This window comes from Meleagris gallopavo, chromosome 3 (genome assembly GCF_905368555.1).
Source record: "Meleagris gallopavo chromosome 3, MGAL_WU_HG_1.1, whole genome shotgun sequence".
NCBI classification, from domain to species: Eukaryota; Metazoa; Chordata; class Aves; order Galliformes; family Phasianidae; genus Meleagris; species Meleagris gallopavo.
In genome coordinates this window covers 45,479,665-45,498,021 of record NC_139406.1, presented here as the reverse complement: position 1 = coordinate 45,498,021, position 18,357 = coordinate 45,479,665, and positions in this window count along the sequence as shown.

Below are 18,357 nucleotides of genomic sequence, written 5' to 3'. Positions count from 1 at the left end.
AGTGGCACTGTATGGATAAAGACTATTGTAATGATGCTGAATCAATGTTTATTACAAATGTAATGTTATTTCTTTAGGGTATAAGGAGTATAAGGACATAGCTCTTTCTTTATATGCATCTCCATGAAACCACACAACTCTTGTTAAGAATATACTCTAGGCATGAATACATTTCCCTTTAAAGCCTTCAATGCTCCTGTTCATGGGTTACAACCCTTGAAATGCTGGAATGACTCTTCTCAGAAATACTGACACGAGGGTATAGGCCATTATGTAACAAATGATATCCAATGAATGAAGACAAAACAAATTTCAACCTTCCTAATTGATATTCAGTCTAAGAATTAAGCTCTGTAAATATATATTTTATTCTGTATATTTACTAGGGCACAACCTTCTCTAATTTCATCAGAGAATCACAGTGCTGTACAAATACTCTTGTTCAAGACTAAAAGCTTATGTAATAAAAAAATGCTTGTGGATATTTGCAGCTGAGGCACATTGGCATCTGACTATGCTGTGTGCTCCCTCCTGCTAGCAATTACAAGATGCTTCACATAGTATGCCAGGTTTTATTCAGTGTTCTTTATTTGTGGTAAATTAGGGAGATGTTCTGAAGCACTGAGACTGCTGAATGTATTTACCAAATGCCAGGTGACTGCAGTTATCATTTTATAGGTGAACAAAACAAGAACTATTCAATTGTGCTTTGAATGTACACAGCAACAGCAGTTCAAATTACACCGGCAGTAATGCTACTATTTTTACAGGTGGTAATGGCACTCTAGAAAATACCACCCACATGGGAATAAGAGACTGTAGTAAAAGTCCTTATTTTTCTGCCTATCAAAATCCTGTAAGGCTATAAGGAATATAAAGGATAGTGTTTATAGGTAATACCAGTGGAAGAAAACTGTACCTGTCCTCATATGCGTTGAAAATGTTTTACAAGCTTTTCTTCAGCAGTGAAAAGGAAATTCACTGCCAAAACATTCTGAATTTGGTTGGGAGCAGGTAGAAACTTGAATATGTTTCTTATGAGGAACAGGTTTTAGGCAAATAAAGGTAAAATGTGCTTATAAAAATGCATTTGTATTCTTACTGTTTCGTGAATGCATACTCTGGCCTACAATTGTATAGGGATAGCATTGTTTAGTACATGGATTGCTTTTCAATCCGTGGACATACTTAAGAACTGTATAGTGTTGCAGAGCACTCCTGGGAGCCCCCAGATGCAGGATGAATGCGTACAGGAGCCCTCAAGGGCCTCACCACTCTCTTCAGTGTTAACAAAGAGCATCTCTGTTTTATGAGAATACTTAACTGCTATTTAGCTGGATGAAGATGAGAAGTGCTGTAGCCATAATAATTGTATGATATCACTGCCCATAAGACTTCTGAGAGAGAGACAAGATCAACTGTTGGAGGTGGAAAAAGCAGTCAAGCTTATAGACGAGTAAACCACATGCATTCAGGCATATACATTTGTTTTGGTGAACTCTGGTCTTTAAGAAGTCTTTCAATGTTTGGCTAGCATTGGCAGTCTTATAAGAAATTCTTCAGTTCCATAAACAATATTGTATTAGCTACTGTTAACATAGCTGTATGATTTAATAGTACTTTCCAGACAGTCCACCTCTGCTCATCTCAGGTCACCACTGAGTGAACAGTTCTATACTAATATTTGCAGTAAGTTAGTATTGCCCACATGATTTCAGCTTACATAACTCTCCAGTATAGGTCCCCAAGAGTCTTCCAAGAGTGAATTTAATGTTAATATCTTGATAATTGCAAAAGCCGAGTAGGACCAGAGGGGCTAATCCATCAAAGTATATACTGAACATTTTTTTCTAACAACTATTATATTTTCTAAGTGGGCTATTATGGATTTTTTATCTTCACTGATAAAATGTACTTCCTTGTAAACGGTTTTGGATTAAGATGGGGACAGGGCCTTAAATGGTATATGTAGCACTTTTACACTAAATACATGTGATTACTTTGGCCTCATCCCAAGATAAGAATTCTTTTTTGCCACTGGCTTTAGCATTAGTACTTTTTGAACTCTAAAAATTTGCCAGAAATCTAGATATCTCGTGTCTCTCTTTCTATGCATTTTGGGTTCTATAAGTTTGGGATGCACTCTGCTATCAGTTTTGGTGATTCTAAATATTTTAATGCTAGAAATGGGATTAATTTAAATATGCACAGATGGCTAAAGGATAAGCTAGGTCAGGCTGTTTGCCTTTAAAAAACAACTACTTTTTATCTTGGCCATTGCAAGCACTGAATCAAAATCTTGTCCAGGGTAATCTAACAGTTTTTCCTGACCAGATTTTCATACATCTAAATTGAATTTATTCATGAATATGAAATTCTGGGCACCTGAATTTCTCTCCAGTTGTTGTCAGCCAGCCGTAGACCTTCAGCTCTCCCACCTTCCTCAAAAGACTGTCACATATTTCTTACCTAGGTGACCTACAATGATGCCTATAGGAACCTTACACAGGAAGATGTGATCAAAATAATGTATATTCTTAAAGATAAGTGTTAGGGGCAGAAGTTAGAGAAATAGTCAGTTGCTGGCACTTTAAATGGGATTAAATTTGAAATTTTAAAGTTAATTAGCTTAGAGAAAAGCACTGGTTTAACATCTAGGATTTAGAAATAGCTAGCTTTTATCAGAGATAGGATGAGTCAGTGACACCTGGGGGAGAAACTAAGCTAAAAGTCACGTGTGTGGAAGGGCATTGGGGAGCAGCACATGATGCCTCTCCAATTGCCTGCGTGAGGCCTGGAAGAGAAAATGATATTAAGAATCAGTTTACATGCCAGCCCTGTACCTTCCAAATGCCAGCTGTGTTCCTTGGTGTCTGTGCACCTCTGTATTAACAGAAGACCCAACTTTCCTGTGACAGACATAGCCAATCCAGACATGTCAGCGAAAGCATGCTGAAGGCTCATTGCAAAACAAACAAGCTGCCATCACCTCACTTGGTGAATGTAGTAGTAACATTTGTAATGCCGCACCTTGGCCTAGGCCTTGACAACTCACAGTTTTCAGGGTTTAGTTGAAATGATTAAAATACTTGGCAATGTAAAGACATACTGCTCAAGGAGAAACCCTGCTGTACTTCAGCCATCACATAGCCAATGTTGCAAATACAGCAGTGATTTGCAATGGGTTTTATTTGAGTCATAATAGTTTATACTAAATACCCTGGTTTCTGTGACAGTGCAAATCTCTGAGCTGTGCCTGATTACACTCACGTATTTTGAATGGCAGCATTGGGTTCCTTAAGTGTATCTTGCAAAAGGACTGTGCTAATGCCTTTTCTTCATACTTAACTGAGTTCTGATTAGACTGCACACTCATGCCAAAATTGGCACTTGCTTCTCTCCCTGACATGGCTTTATGTATTTTGTATTTCTTCTCCCCAGGTCCCTTTTCAGAGAACAACACTTACTTCAATGTGATTTATTTGGAATGCTTAGGCCTAATGTACAATGGAAGGATGGCATCACAAGGTGTACAAGTGCACATGAGTTGCACTAGGAACAGTGGGAATGTCTGCATCACTTCAAGTGTACCGTCTGTACACTGAGTTACAGAAAGTGAGTTTTATGCACCAATGTATCTTTGTGGAGGAGATTAATATTCTAGTGGGTGACCTCACTGATCCTCAGCAGACTAAGCTTGAACAACTCAAGAATAACTTGTGACGGTTGGATTTATGCTTACGTTGCTTGATCCACATTGAGAAAGCAGGGCCATAATGGAAGGTTCAAGAGGGAAAAATTCAGGAGAAAGCAGGGAAGGAGTTCAAATTTCTTTTCACCAGTTCACGAGGTGTGATGATTTTTCCCACCTACAGGTCTGTGCCATGTTTTTAAGCACTGAGGGTTCGTGCAGGTGCAGGCTTTTCAATGAGCTGATAAAATAGGAACAGATGGCACAGGCCTAACAACATTCTGGAACCAAGCCATTTCAGAGCAGTGAGGGTGAGTCATTTGAAGCCACCATGATTCATGGTAAAACTAATGGTGGGAGTGTCTGCTGGAACAGCCAGCCCTGACTGCTCCAATTAACTGTGCTCGTAATTGATGTTACAAGTTTCAAGTCTGTTGTGACACATGGTGACTAAAGTTCTCAGCATTGGTGGCTTTTCCATTTTAAGCAATAGACCAAGGATTGCCTTAAAATAGTTATGACTGATTAACAGAATGAGAAGGTGACTGAGAAGCTAATACTTAAGTAGTCTGGCAGAGGCAGGGAATTAAAGTATTAAGGGCCATTGCCAAACTTGCAGTTACTTAGTATTCCTAGACACCATATACTGACTATAATAGGGACACTGTGCTGAATGCCCCTTTGGATATTTCCAGCCAACTGCTAGGCAGATTCTTGTCTGGCTGTTTTATTTTGGTCTCAAAGAGTATCCCTCACAGTTTTGACCAAGTTGCATAGAATACTGTGAATTTTTTTATCATCATTTTTTGTTACAGAGAGATAGATATACATCACAGACAGTTTTGTACTTAGCTAAATATATGGTATCTCTTTTGATAGAGATTAGCACACCAACATTTTATTTTATCTACTAGTATACATAGGGTGTATCTCTTAGGCTCTTAGGCTTTTATCTCCCCTGAGTGCATCTGGTACTTCCTAAGGTCCACATGTAGTGGCAGTCATTACAAAACTCAACCAAAAGTATGCACAGTGCTTTCTGTGAGAGGCACCTAGGCGCCGAAGCACAGCCAGCGTGAGTAACAGGACCATGGACCTTTCACTGTGTCTGAGCAATCTGAAAAAGCATTCTGAAGCAGCCCTGCAACTTCCAAATCGCTGGAGCTGCTGAGAGGAGAAAAAAGACACTTAGGTGGTGGCTGTTACAGGGTTCTGTGATTATCCCAGAAACATGAGCCCTTGTTCCCAATTTGTCACCCTTTTGTCAGTAGCAAGAGAGGCAGTTTTACTTCTGAGCACCACACAGTTCTCCTCCAGGCTCTCATTGTTATTTCTGAAGAGCCCTGGACACAAGGCTCTCCTTAGGCTGGCAAAATCAATACTGCAAATGGTTATGAGAAACTGCAAGGTGAAATGGCCACTCAAGGGAGCTAGTTTAAGGGCAGCTTGGTTATGTCTGCAAAATTTCTGGTAAACAGCAGTGTTGTAGACAATTTTTTCAGATACGTACATTTCCCTCAACTAAAACAGATTTGAATGTATTTCTTCTTTTGTTATAATCCAATCACTGTGTGTGGACCTATTCTGGCAATGAAACACTATAAAGTAAGGTTATAATAGTTTTAGCTATATGTCTGAGTAACAGCACCAGCTTGAGATCTTGCTGTGGAGTTTACATCAGGGATAAAGATACATAGGCATCTGTGAATATTCTTCTACTTTATGCTCCCTAACTTCTCTCCTGGAGCATCTCACCGAATGGCTTTTAAATGGTGTGGTTAAAATTTACCTTTGTGAAAGTAAGAGCATTCTGTTTAATAATTTTCTAGAGATAGTAGAAAACAAAAGCCTAATCTCTCTCTATTTTGTTCACTTTCCTTCTTTACCTTCAGTTTTTCTCCCATCTTGGAAAGTTGGCTGGAAAGAGATTCTTAGTTTCTTTCTAATGATTAATAAGTTTGCAGTTAAAAACTATTGTCCTCATGCAATGCCCAAAGGATCCCAATATAATGAAGTATGGTAGTTCAAATAGCTTAGGTGTGATCAAATCCATTTCCCCAATTTGGTATTGCTGCCTACTTATTCAATTTTGTTTTCTGTTGAAACAAAAAGAAAGAAGAAACTAGAACGCTCTGGACGTCTGAAATTTCCCTTACCAAAATTGCCTCTTAGTAAGAGAGAGATCAAAAGTAGCTTTGGTACTGAGATACAGGTTGGGGGAAAAAAAAGCCCAAAGACTATACAGCTGACAGTGCTGTAAAAGCTCAAGAACGGTGCCCAGAGTTCTCAGAGCTTAGTCCCCTCTTATATCAAGAGACAAAATATTCAGCAGGCACCAAACTGAGCTGAGATACACCATGACTTGCTCTATGGGAACTGTTGATCACGGCCTGAACCTCTGATTGATCACCTGAGATAAGCAATGAGTCTGTGGGAGCACAGGTGAAGGAGTTCACCTGTGTGATTGGAAGGGGTGGAGCCTGGCTCCACCTCTCCTAGATCCCATTTAAGTGCTGAGTGTCACTAAGGAAGAGTGTCTTTCTGGAGATTGCTCCTTGTGGAGTTTACTGTGAGCCTATGATACTGGTGAGTATTTCCATTTATTTTGATTGTCTTTCCACTGTAATAATCTTATTAAATCTAACCTCTGTATACCTATTGATTGTGTACATGGGAAGCTGAATGTCAGACTTTCACCTTCATAAGACTGGCTGCCTTTGAGAGACATTCCACCCAGAGGATTCTCATTTTACCTCTCCCATATTACTAGAGAGCACCCATTTGTTTAACATTTCTACCCTTTTCATTCTCCATGGATGTTACCAGCTCCTCACATTTGCTTCATAGTCAACCATTATACCCAAGTCATATGAACCTCACCCTAGTGTCAGGTCTGGAAGAACATTGGTCAGTATGAGTCTCAGCAATTTACGTTTTACCATTTCAACGCTAGTTATTGTGAATGTGTGCATGTATCACTGTAGTTTTGTATAGAAGGTGAAATTGATAATGTTATCCTCATTAATTTAGAATGTTATGTTTGAAAACTTATGTTTTATTGGGTTTTTGTTTTCATCTTTTAAATATTTGCTTCAATGTGGATACAGGTGTATATTAACGCTACAGATGACATTGCAAATACAGTATAATAAAGGAAGAATACATAAAGTAGAGAGTGTTTTCAAAGTCGTTGTTTGAAATTTCCTTATAGAGAAGTACATGAGCCAGTAATATCATTAAAAAAAAAAAAAGCCTTGCTTGCTAGCTTGGAAGGAACTGTGAAGAAAATGCAGGTTAATTTCTTCAGTCAGTCTTAGTTCTGAAAAGAATAGTCGTCAAACCGCTGAAACTTTTAAAAATAGGTTTACTCTAAATGTTCATTCTGAATTTAAAGAAAACTAAAGGAGTAATTCACATGGCAGAACACAGACTTTATTTACTTTTAAGCTCTTTAATTGCAAGTGAAATTGAGAAATGTATGTTTTGTTTTATATATATATATATATATATATATATATACACATACACACATACTTGTCTTAAATAATTTCTAATCTTTTTAGAAGAGCACAGTGAAAGGATAAGCAGCAAAGGACACAGCTCAGAATAGGTGAATTTCTGTTTAGTTATCAGGATATTTTTTTTCTCTATGACATTGTCCAAACGTTACCAGACTGCCCAGAGACTTACGGTGTCTCCGTCTTGGGAGATATTCACAGCTCTCATGAACACTTCTATGGGTCTTCTAAATGGGCTCTGATTTTCATAGTGTTTAAACCAGCTGATACACAAAGGCCCATTTGAATCTGTATCTTTTTATGATTGTGTGAAATTCAAAGGATTTCAGGTGCATAAAATGCAAAGGAATGAAAACCAAGGTTAGTGGAAAATATTCTCTAACAAACCTTGGACCTTGGCCTTTCATTGCAAGGCAATTTCGTTCAATTGCCTTGAATGAGAAATGATGCAAACTATGATGTAGCTACAAATATAATTCAAGCAGCAGTTAGTGGTTTGCTATCAAAAAGCATACTTTGAGTGTAGGAGATATTATTTTTTTTTTTAAAGGCCATGAAGTAATACAAAACTGAAGAACTAGATATTCTGCATAAAAAGAAAATCCAACATGAGTATTTCTGCCTGAACTGTTCCATACTGTTGAAATTCCTGGGAAACAGAAATTGGCAGGAATTAAAAGAATCAACAATAACATAAAAAATGTTTATTACAGTGTCACGCGTTACTTCTCGCATTTTAGGTCCTGAGTGAATGAGAGCTAAGGATATCTGTCCCAGTCAAAATTGGTGCAAATGGGGGAGGTACTGAACAAGGTCAGACTTTTGGTGATAATGGGCTTCATACTTACACAAAGAATCAGACAAGTATCATGTATCTTTAGTAGGGAGTACTGTTTGATGGAACAATGCAGTGTGGTCATTAGCCTGTCCTTGAATGGACCTGATTCTTCAAGAAGGTCTGACCTGGATGTCACAAATGTCTGGAACCTGGAAGCAGGGTGAGGAGGGAGCATGCCTCCGAGTTATCAAATGACAGTCTTTCCTGGCTTGTTTGAAACACTGCTGCCTTCTTCCTTCAGATTGAATCTTAAAGATATTGACATTACCTAATGGCTGGAAGAACTATTGCCTTTGTTAATATTATTAACTGATTTGAAAAGCATCCCACAGAGAATGGACACAGAATGATGTTTTTTGACAGCAAGACAGAAGTCTATCAGGCAAAGCAAAATTTAATTAAAAAATTAATTATAACACAGACTTTTCTGTGTTACATTTTGTATAGCCTCAGGCAATTCTGATGTGCTCAACATAATTTTTTTGTGTGTTTGTTTTTGTGTGTTGTTGTTTGTCATTTTTTTTTCTACTCCATGCATAGAACATAAGCAACAAGCGTGTTTCAGGCACTGATTCTTTCCTTTTCAAAGGAAGTGCCTAGTTCATATGAGATACTACTGAGGGTAAATAATAGTATATCTACCTCCCTTGGGAAAGTTCTAAGCAAACACAGGAGTGGATTACTGTTCTGTTTGATGACGAATGGAAGGTTTGAGGAAGAGCAAGGCTTTATCTGAACAGGCAGGGGGGCAAATGGATGAGATGAATGCTATGTTCCCTAAAGATGGAAATTCTGAAGAAGATAGGACTGGAGAGGTACTTCACCTCTGCAGACAACTCCTCTTCCTGGAATTGTTCTGCCTTTTCCAAGCCCTATTATGTGGTTTCTGTCAGTAAGGGAAAGATAGTCGTTTCTCTAGAACTATGGAAGATGTTTATTTTCTTTAATACCAGTGCTAATTTGTTACAAAGGACTCTGTCTGAAATTATCTGACCATTATTGTCATCTGCGCAAAAACAAAATTCAGAAAGAAAAGAAATTATAAACGAAATAAAACACTTGATGCAATAAGAAGTAGTTAAATTTGGGATTAATGGAAGTTCAAAAAAAAAAAAGTGAGTGACTGAGTCAGTGAGAGAATCAGAGGATGAAAATAGAGAGTACATAGCAAAAAAAAAAAAAAAACGAAAATCAAAAATTATCTTCTCCATAAATTTCTTAATACATGTGCAGAAGATGTGGGATAGAGTTTATGAAAAAGGCTGGATATTTTCCACAAAAGTAGTAGTAATCTGATTTTTATTTTGAATCACAACCCTTGTATCTTTTGCCACGGTTGACCAAGCAGTACATGATATAACAGAAGAAATATGCTGGAGTCACATCATGCTTGCAGAGTTTGTAACTTCAGATGAGGGATGCAACATGGGCTGCCTTTATACTTTATTCACTATAGAGTATTTTAGGGTAATCTAACTTATTTGAATGCAAAATTATAAATGTTTTTAGCAGTCTGTGTTCTAGTTGCATTATTGAATTCAGTAAATTAAACAAAGCAGTGTTGTAATTCAAAGCCTATTACGATGGTTTGTATACTGTTAACTGGGTCTGAAATTATGAAGCAGCTATTATGCAAATGTTCCCTCCTTGAATTAATTGAAAATTTTAGACAATGAGCCTGACACATACTTTACGTAAGACTCTCCACTTTTTTTGTGCCCATTAGTAATCGCAAAGTTTTATTATATGAATATGCTTGCCAATCGTCGTGGAATCATGGAACTGTTTTGAGTTGGAAGGGACCCTTAAAGGCTATGTAATCCAATCCCTCAGCAATGAACAAGGACACCTACAGCAGATCAGAATCCTCTCCAGACTGGCTGTGGAAGTCTCAAAGGATGGGGCATCTACCACCTCTCTTGGCAACCTGTTCCAGTGCCTCATCACCCTTATTTTAAAAAATCTTTTCCTATTCAATCTAAATCTCCCCTCTTCTAGTTTGAAACCGTTTCCCCTTGTACTGTCACACCAGACGCTACCGAAGAGTCTGTCCCCCTCTTTATTATAGCCCCTATTAAAAGGCTATTATCTGGTCTTGTCTAACATACTAAAACATTGCATAATGTCTTCACATAGATATTTCATGTACATACACAGGAAAAGAAAAGGCAAAAAAAAAAAAAGACAAAATTGTTGGGTTCATGTACATTTTATACTGCAGAAATAATGGAGCCTTAATACTGATTTGCCCAATATTGATTTTTTTATTATGTGAATAGATTATCTCTCTGTACAAGGATTTGACAACAAGATACAAGATCTCTTGATTCAGAAAAGGAAAAAGTCAAGTAAATGCTTTTATAAAGAAACTGGCAGGTAGGGAAGAGTGAAATGTAAGTACAATGTGTTCATGAAGCATGCGGGCTCGTTACTGTAATCTGTGGCTATAGAGAATATCTATAGTGAAATGGCAGGTCAGTTTCTGTGAGTGTTCAAAGTGCTTTTTTTTTTTTTTTTTTGAAAGAAAAGCAGTTAAGGCAGATGGTAAACAATACAAATCAGATGATAAATAAATGTCTCTATATATTATAGATATGTTTACTGTGTCAGACTGGTGAGGTGCTATTCTTTCAGAAACAAAAGGTTTCCATAATGAAAGGCAGAAATAACACAAACATAGGAATTCATAATTTACTGTTTTAAAAAAAAAAGTCCTAGTCTTGTAATGTGCAGATTCTTGGATTCATGCAACCATGAAGCCTTTATTTGTCCTTGTCAAGGCAGTCTCAGAACTGGGTCTGCATATCAAGGAGCCAGGTTCTACTTCTGCAGCATTGTTGCTATATAATAAGGTGGGAAAATGCCACTGAAATGTGGGTAGGGTGCAAGGTATCTTGTTCCTGATGAGTTCCTGCCACTTGGAGTGCTTTGACAGCAGCTGGTGTTAGAGGGGTGTACTGCTGGAGAAACATGCCTTATATCCTATGATACTTATGAGATTAAAAGTGTTTATATACTGAGGGAATAAGAATAAACATAAACCTACAAATTATTGGTATTTGCTTGATCACAGTTATCATCCCAGGAAAAAACCAAAACAGAACAAAACAAAAGGAGACTCAATTTCTTGAAAGCTGGAGCTTCAAGCCCTGGCTGCAGCTGCTTTGAGAGGCCAGGTGGAACACCAGCATTGTGACTTGTGGGAGCCCTTGTTTCAGACAGAAACGTCACCTGGAGTTACCACAAAGAACAGTGTTCTGCTTGAGCAAAGTGGGGCAATTTGGTAGATGTGTCAGATAAAAAAAATGTATTCATTCCTAATGGTAGGCTGTACATTCCTGCTGTACATTTCCTACTGGAAATTAAAAGTTGCCTGTCTGCCCAGACATTGTGGTGCCCATCTCTGACCTTGCATGTAGAGGATCTGAATGTCTGGCAGGCAAGATATGTTGGAGGCAGTACTCTTAACATCTTTTGCTGCTGACACCTCATGTCACTGTTGCATAACTTCATGCTTTTTGTCCATTTTGTCAGGAATGAAAATGGGAAGGCTGAATTTGATCAAGCAGTACTAAAGAAAATGAAGAGCTATTCATAAAAGTGCAGCCACAAATGATTTGACTGCAGTAGCTTTTAAAATACTTTATTTTCATTTGTTAATAATTGTATGGTGAGCACTTCTCTGAAATTAGAAATAAGATATATAATATGCCACCTTGTATTTAATTAGAACATTTTTAATAGCACCTGTATGAATAGCTTTGGACAAAATGCAGTAGAGTTGTTCTTAATTTGGTCACTGGAGAAATGCCATTTTTCTTTTTTTTTTTTTTTAGTTACAACAATAGAAAGAGTGAAGAAAAGGATTACAAAAGCTGCTGGTCTAGAATCTCAGTGATTGCTAAACAGCATACAGAACAGCTTGAGAATGACAGTGTGTAGGCATATAAATACAGACTTTTCTCTCCTGTGGATGTGTATGCCAGGATGGTATCTATATTCTGCAACCTGTGCCTTTCTTGTAGCAGTTAATGGATGTTTAATCTCACCAAAATGTGGGGGGGAAAAAGTGGAAAATCAAATAAAACTATGTTAAACTAAAAACAAAAGACAGACACCTTCTTTATTCAAGCAGTAGCAAATAGGACATAAGATTCCTGCTCCTCTCTAGGAGGCCAGTAGGGTACCTGTAATGAGCTTGGCTGCATATTTTGTGTAACTTACAATGGAGCATGACTAGTCTGGAAGCAGCAAAAAATCCAAATGCACAGCATTGTATGATATATGAGACAAATACTTTAGTATAGCAAGTTGCATTGTGAAGGCGGAAAGAAATTAACCCATATGTATTGTACTCTTAAAAGGGATAGTACAGCAATAAAACATAAGTTTCTAAACTACAATTCTCTAAATTAGCTCTATTGTAATGCCTTAAATTAGAACTTATCACAAAGGTTTCATCTGTCTCCCCCAGCAGAATGCTTCCATTGGAGAATGAGCAATCTTTCCCCAGAAGAACCAATTCTGGTTTTCAGTATCAAAAGGCACCACGCACATCTAAGAACAGACCTAGACAATTTCTACAGTCACAAAGGACTTCATAGCTTTGGGAAATGGTATGTTACAGTGCTGATCTTGGTAATACAGCCAATAAAGTGTTTGTTTTCAGTGTTTTCTGGCATTATTGTGCTTTGTGAGCGTCGCAGATGTGTTCCTCTCATTTTTCAGGAATGCAATTAATCCTGCGTTTAATCTCACATACACAGAAGCAGCAAAGTGGCTAAAAAAGGAACTGCATAATGCCACAGTCTTTGTGAGAGGCAAGAACCCTAATTCTCCTTTCTGTTACACTGGCTTGCTACTAATATTACTTCACCAACTTCAAGACAGTTCCCTCTCCCCCATGTAAAACTAATTTGGCAGAGTGCAGAAGCCATTCCACAGGGTATTGTTTGCAGGAGCTCTGTGCATGTACTCTTACATAGTATGTGTGCAATCCACTTGGAATACATTGCCCACAAGAACTCTTTATAAACTCAGAATGTCTCAGCTGAGTAGCAAAGAACATGTCTACCACTGTATGCAGGTAATGCTATCACCTCAAGTAAATGCAGATTGGTGTAACTCTGTCTAAAACAGTGTTTCTTCTGCTGGGAATTCTACTCACAGGCTTTACTCATCAGAAAGCTTTTCTTAATGAACAAAAATGGTGTTATTCTGAGATACAACCTGGAAGCTTTGTTGAGTTTACTAGGTGTGAGTGACTTAAGTGTGATTGTAATCCCAGGACAGCAAGTGAGTGGGTTTGATGTTCTGGTTAGCAGTCCTCTCTGTGGAATGTCACTTGGATACTGGCTTTTCTCAGTTAGAGCTTTGCAATGGAAACAAAAACCAGACTTGAGCTCTTTTTTTCTGTTGTTGTGTTTTGTTGTTTGTTTGTTTGTTTTAAATACTTGGTTGTTTTTTTTTTGTTTTTTTTTTTTTTTTAGCAAAATGCTTAATACCTTTCTCCTTGAGAAGCAGTCTATATTTAAGAAGCCAAGGCTGGGGTATATTGATCCTTAGATATCTAAAAATCTTTATGCAACCCTGTCATTTTTACAGTTGTTAGTATTCTACCAAAATTGCCCCAAAGGAAATAACCAGCTTGGAGAGTGGTCTTTTTGAAAAAGAAAGGAGAAAATACAAAAGAATTCCAAAGACATACATTACGATGTTCAAGAACTGTCCAAACTCATTGAGGGAATAATCTTTTTCTTGGAGCAAGTCACAATATGTTCTGCCCTTAATTAACCTTCCTCTGAAACACTGCTATGCTGCCAGCAGTGTGATCTTCATCGTTTGTGTTACACTCACTTGTAACATTTATTTTATCTTACTAAGCTGCCATGAATGCAAGGTGCTAACCAGGATATCCTGCACTATTGTTTACCACAATCAACTCTTAAATGCCACTCATTTTTTTTGGAGTTCAAAAGACAGTATCAGTTCAACAGATACTGTCAGTGAAATATTATTTTTTAAAATGTCTGCAAACCAAAAAATTACAGAATCATTTCCATATTTTCCAGGCAAGGAGCAAAAAATGGAATGTGACCTACCTGTGCTTGGATACTTTTGTATAAATAACATACAACACAAAAAATGTTTTAAGCTTTGTCTAGATGGTTTCTAGACAATAAGTATATAGCATATTGCCCACAGGAAGAGAAGTCAATTGAAGTGTGAATATTCCAAATTTAAATAGAACAGAGATGTAAAAATCTACTAATGGCTTCTGAGAAAATGTATGAGCAGCCAATCTTTGAAGATAAAGGAAGAAGAATCCCAGGTCCTAGAAAAATAACCCATTAATCAGTGACAGATTTAAATGAAGAATTGTTTGGCAGACTCAGATGCTAATACATGCAGACTTTACAATGCACTTTGTCAAATAGACCAGCGCAATTAAAAAAGTATTAAAATTATGGTATTCAGGCATGTCTGTCAGTGCGGCAATATCATTTTAACTGATGACCATATCCAGAATTGCCATACTGGTTTACAACAAATGTTCATCTAATTCAGTCCTTGTCTTCTGGAGGTGACTAATCGCTGTATGTCTGACCAAGACTTACCTCCTCCTCCTCCTGTTTTTGTTCTGAAAAATATGTTGATAATTGTCTGATAAAAAATCTCAATGTAAGAAAGAAAAAAAGTTAAATGTGAAACAAATATTTCTGTTTTGGTGGAACCAGAAGTTTCTTGAGGTTGAGCAGTACTGAGAAAAGTGACAGCAGATGTGCACATACAAGGAAGAAAAAAAAAAGAAGAGAAAGAAGGAATCCCTTTGAGGTGCAAATTGGAGGTAGTTAGTCATCTTGAAATTACTGAAAATATGAGTAAACACACAATCTTAAGTCAATTCATTTGGTAACGTACAGCTATTATATAACATCTGTAGATGAATAATAAGTGTTTTGCACCGAATTTTGGAACACATAAGCTATTCTACACAAACATTTTTTTGCATGATTCATAAACTCCCCTAAGCCATGTTGTCTCTTGATCCTTTTTGTGTTCTCCTTTGGACTTGTGTATACTTCATCCACATCTTCACCTCACCCTGAACTTTGTAATGCATCACTTTCTTTATACGCTGTAACACAGTGTTCTGCGTTTCTGAAGTCAGTTGACACAGCTTTTGTAAACTTCCTTTTTGGTGTAGTAGGATCATGAGTCTTTGTTTCCAAAGCATAAATATATTTTTTTCTCAGCTGTGTGAGCAAGGAACTTAATAGAAGCCTATATGTCATTTTGGACTCTGCTACAACTGCTGATATATGTACTGAACTGTTATGTTGCTGCGCAGGCCAAGAAAAATGGTTATTTTCTTTTCAGCAGGAAGAAGTAACTATTGATTTGAATTTTTCACCCTCAAATAGCTAGCAAAAGTAACAGTGATACAGTGTCTCAAAGCCTCGAAGCATTAAACAAAAGTAGCTGTATTTGTGTTAATCAACATCATGGAGTGCATAAGCCCATGTTATTACGCTGAGTTTTGCAGTCAGGCCTAATGAGTAATTGCCTGGACTGGAAATCAAGAGCTCTGGACTGTTTCTTATTCGGCATCTTTGGGTGGCTCTTGGGGAAGAGCCACACTTTCTCTGTGTGCTTTAGCCTCCCATTCCTAAAATGACTTTTGTGAAATGCTACAAAGAAAGTGGTTTCCCAGTCAATGCAGTGCTGTATGTCATTACTACAGATGGTATGCTCTTGAACATCAGTTGCTGCATAGGAACATCAACAGCTGCTGAATACATACAAATTTTCACATGCAGCTGTGACAGTCTATTGACTTTAAACTCTGTACCAACTCTTTATGTCTCTTTTTTTTTTTTTTTTTTTGATCCCATCAACTCCTAAAAATAAAGATTTGCAGCCCCAATAGTTTTACGTGAATAAAGGAAGTATTTGCTCATAGTAAATGTCAGACAAGTCAACATATCAGGCATGTCTCTGAGGCCTTCTCAATTGCACTCGGGCAGACAAGCTCATTTAACTCTGAGAACTGAATATTGGACAGTGGAAGAACTTTTAATATTTGCAATAGCTTGTGGTCAACAGAGAGCAATGGGGCTTGTACTGAAATAATCCTTATTTTGTTTGCATGTTTTTAAATCACTATATTTATGTCAGGTACTTTTAGCAGAGAGTGCTCTCGACATTAGGATGTTCGAGATTGGGATGCAGTTTTGTTTTTTTCCCTTCTTCATCTGTAATTTTGATTACATAGTCTTGCTTTTGTATGCCTCAGTTTTTTAAATGGGAATTATGATCCAAATCTGCTTAAGATCAAGAAGGTAAAAATGAAAGGATATGTTATTTTTGTTATTTTGTAAACACTAAAATAGTAACACTATTGAAAGAAATTTCAAGTACATTCTTTCTCCTGTACCACCTATAATATCTTGGCTTGGAAATCAGAAAAACAAACAAACAAGCAAACAAAGAAAAACTTGATTGTTCGGAATACAGAGACTTTCATTTCATTGATTTGTACAGGTTGAAACCTAGACTACCTCCTGAGACTGCAGTTGCAGCCCTTAAAACAAGTTTGTCCCATGGTTAAAAATTAAAAGCTTGTAAGAATTTGAAGAAAATTGGTAGGATAATCTGGTAAATATTTCTCAGATAAAAGTCAAATATTTTTTCCTTCTGCAACAGCTGATGGATGTGCCTGCAGGTACAGGCTGAGGAGTAAATTGCTGACTTAATTCAACCAAGGTATACGTTTGTTTGCACACTGGGTCGAGAAGAACTTTTGGTTTCCTTGAATAATGAACTCCAAAGGGATTACAATGATGGCAAGGCAGGATATAGCCTGGATTGAGAGATCTTTTCCCCAGGCGAGGAAACACTGAAGAAACATGGGTCATGTTTGGAGGATATAGTGAGGGTATATGGTAGTTATCTGACATGTAACTTTCGAATCATTAGAAATGCTCCCTATGGAATCAACTCTTCCCAGTCTTACCACAGAGTTTCTTGCTAACTTAGATCTCATTGCTAAGTTTTTTTGTTTAGAACTTCATATGCTAGAAACTAAAGCTGTGACTATGAACAAAATTGGCATTCATTCTGACAGTAAGTAAAGGCATCTGCAGTCTATAAAGGTAGCAATGCCAATACTGGCATCTGTCTTGTTTCTGGTCTCACAGCTTTGCTGTTGAGAGCTGCCCATATTATAGCTCTGATCTCTGGCACAAAAAATCTCTTCATTCCCTGGAACAAACTCCTGTGCTGCTGTGGTGCCAATTTTTACACTGATTCAGTCTACTGGTGTAGGAAGGGACAGAAAATGGACAACCAGCATGAATTCCTCAGGAAACTCTCAGGAGATGTATGGGTCTTGTGAGCCTTGATAGCTTTGCAGTGGCAGAGGCACCATCTGTTACATTTTCAGCTCACCTGTGTACGTTGGCCCATGCATCACAATGTTCTCTTCTTACAGTCTGTGGTTATTAGGCTGTAGCAAGGTGAAAGATGTCAGCTTTTCTAATTCTGTAGATTTTTATTTTCAATTTAAATGCAGATCTTCTAAAGAAACATCCCACTGAGTCCAGTTAAATGTGTTGTAGTCAAAATTTTCAGCTGCATCATTTATCTCCTCAACCCTTTCAGTCATCATCCTTTTTCAGTACATAATGATCTTGCACTGGGGACTGGGCACAATACCCAAGGCTGATATGCTTTAAAAAGCTTTGGATTGCATTGATACATCTAAAATTTATGTTTATGAGCCACCTGATATCACCATCACATTGCTTAGTATGATGGTTTGAATAAAGTCTATTATTTCTTTCCAAGAGGAACCTAATGTGTTGTTACCTAAATGTGCAGCTGGAAGGCCATCCATATCTTACTCATTAGTGGGGCTTATCTACATCACACATCTGAATCAGAAGCTACAAGGAATTGTCTGTTAATAGGAAATATTTCAAATAAAATAGATGATTGAATAGTCTCTTCTGGGACGTGCAGTCTTAGGCTATCAGAGCATATACTCCCCTGCTGTATGTTCCAATATTTGAGCAACCGTTCTTTACAAGAGTTGTCTCTGATGCTCTTATTTCTTCTAAAGTGCCTGAAGCAGCAGTGACCAAGTGGCTGAATACTACCCAATTTATTTGCATTTCCTGGCTTGTCAGCTGTCTTCGTTATTTCTTTTTACAGCAGCTATTGTCTCTTCCATGCCAGCTTGCCCTCGTTCAGGCTTTCATCTTTCATGAAACGTTTCTCTGCTTTTTCTTTTTCCTCTTTTTTTTTTT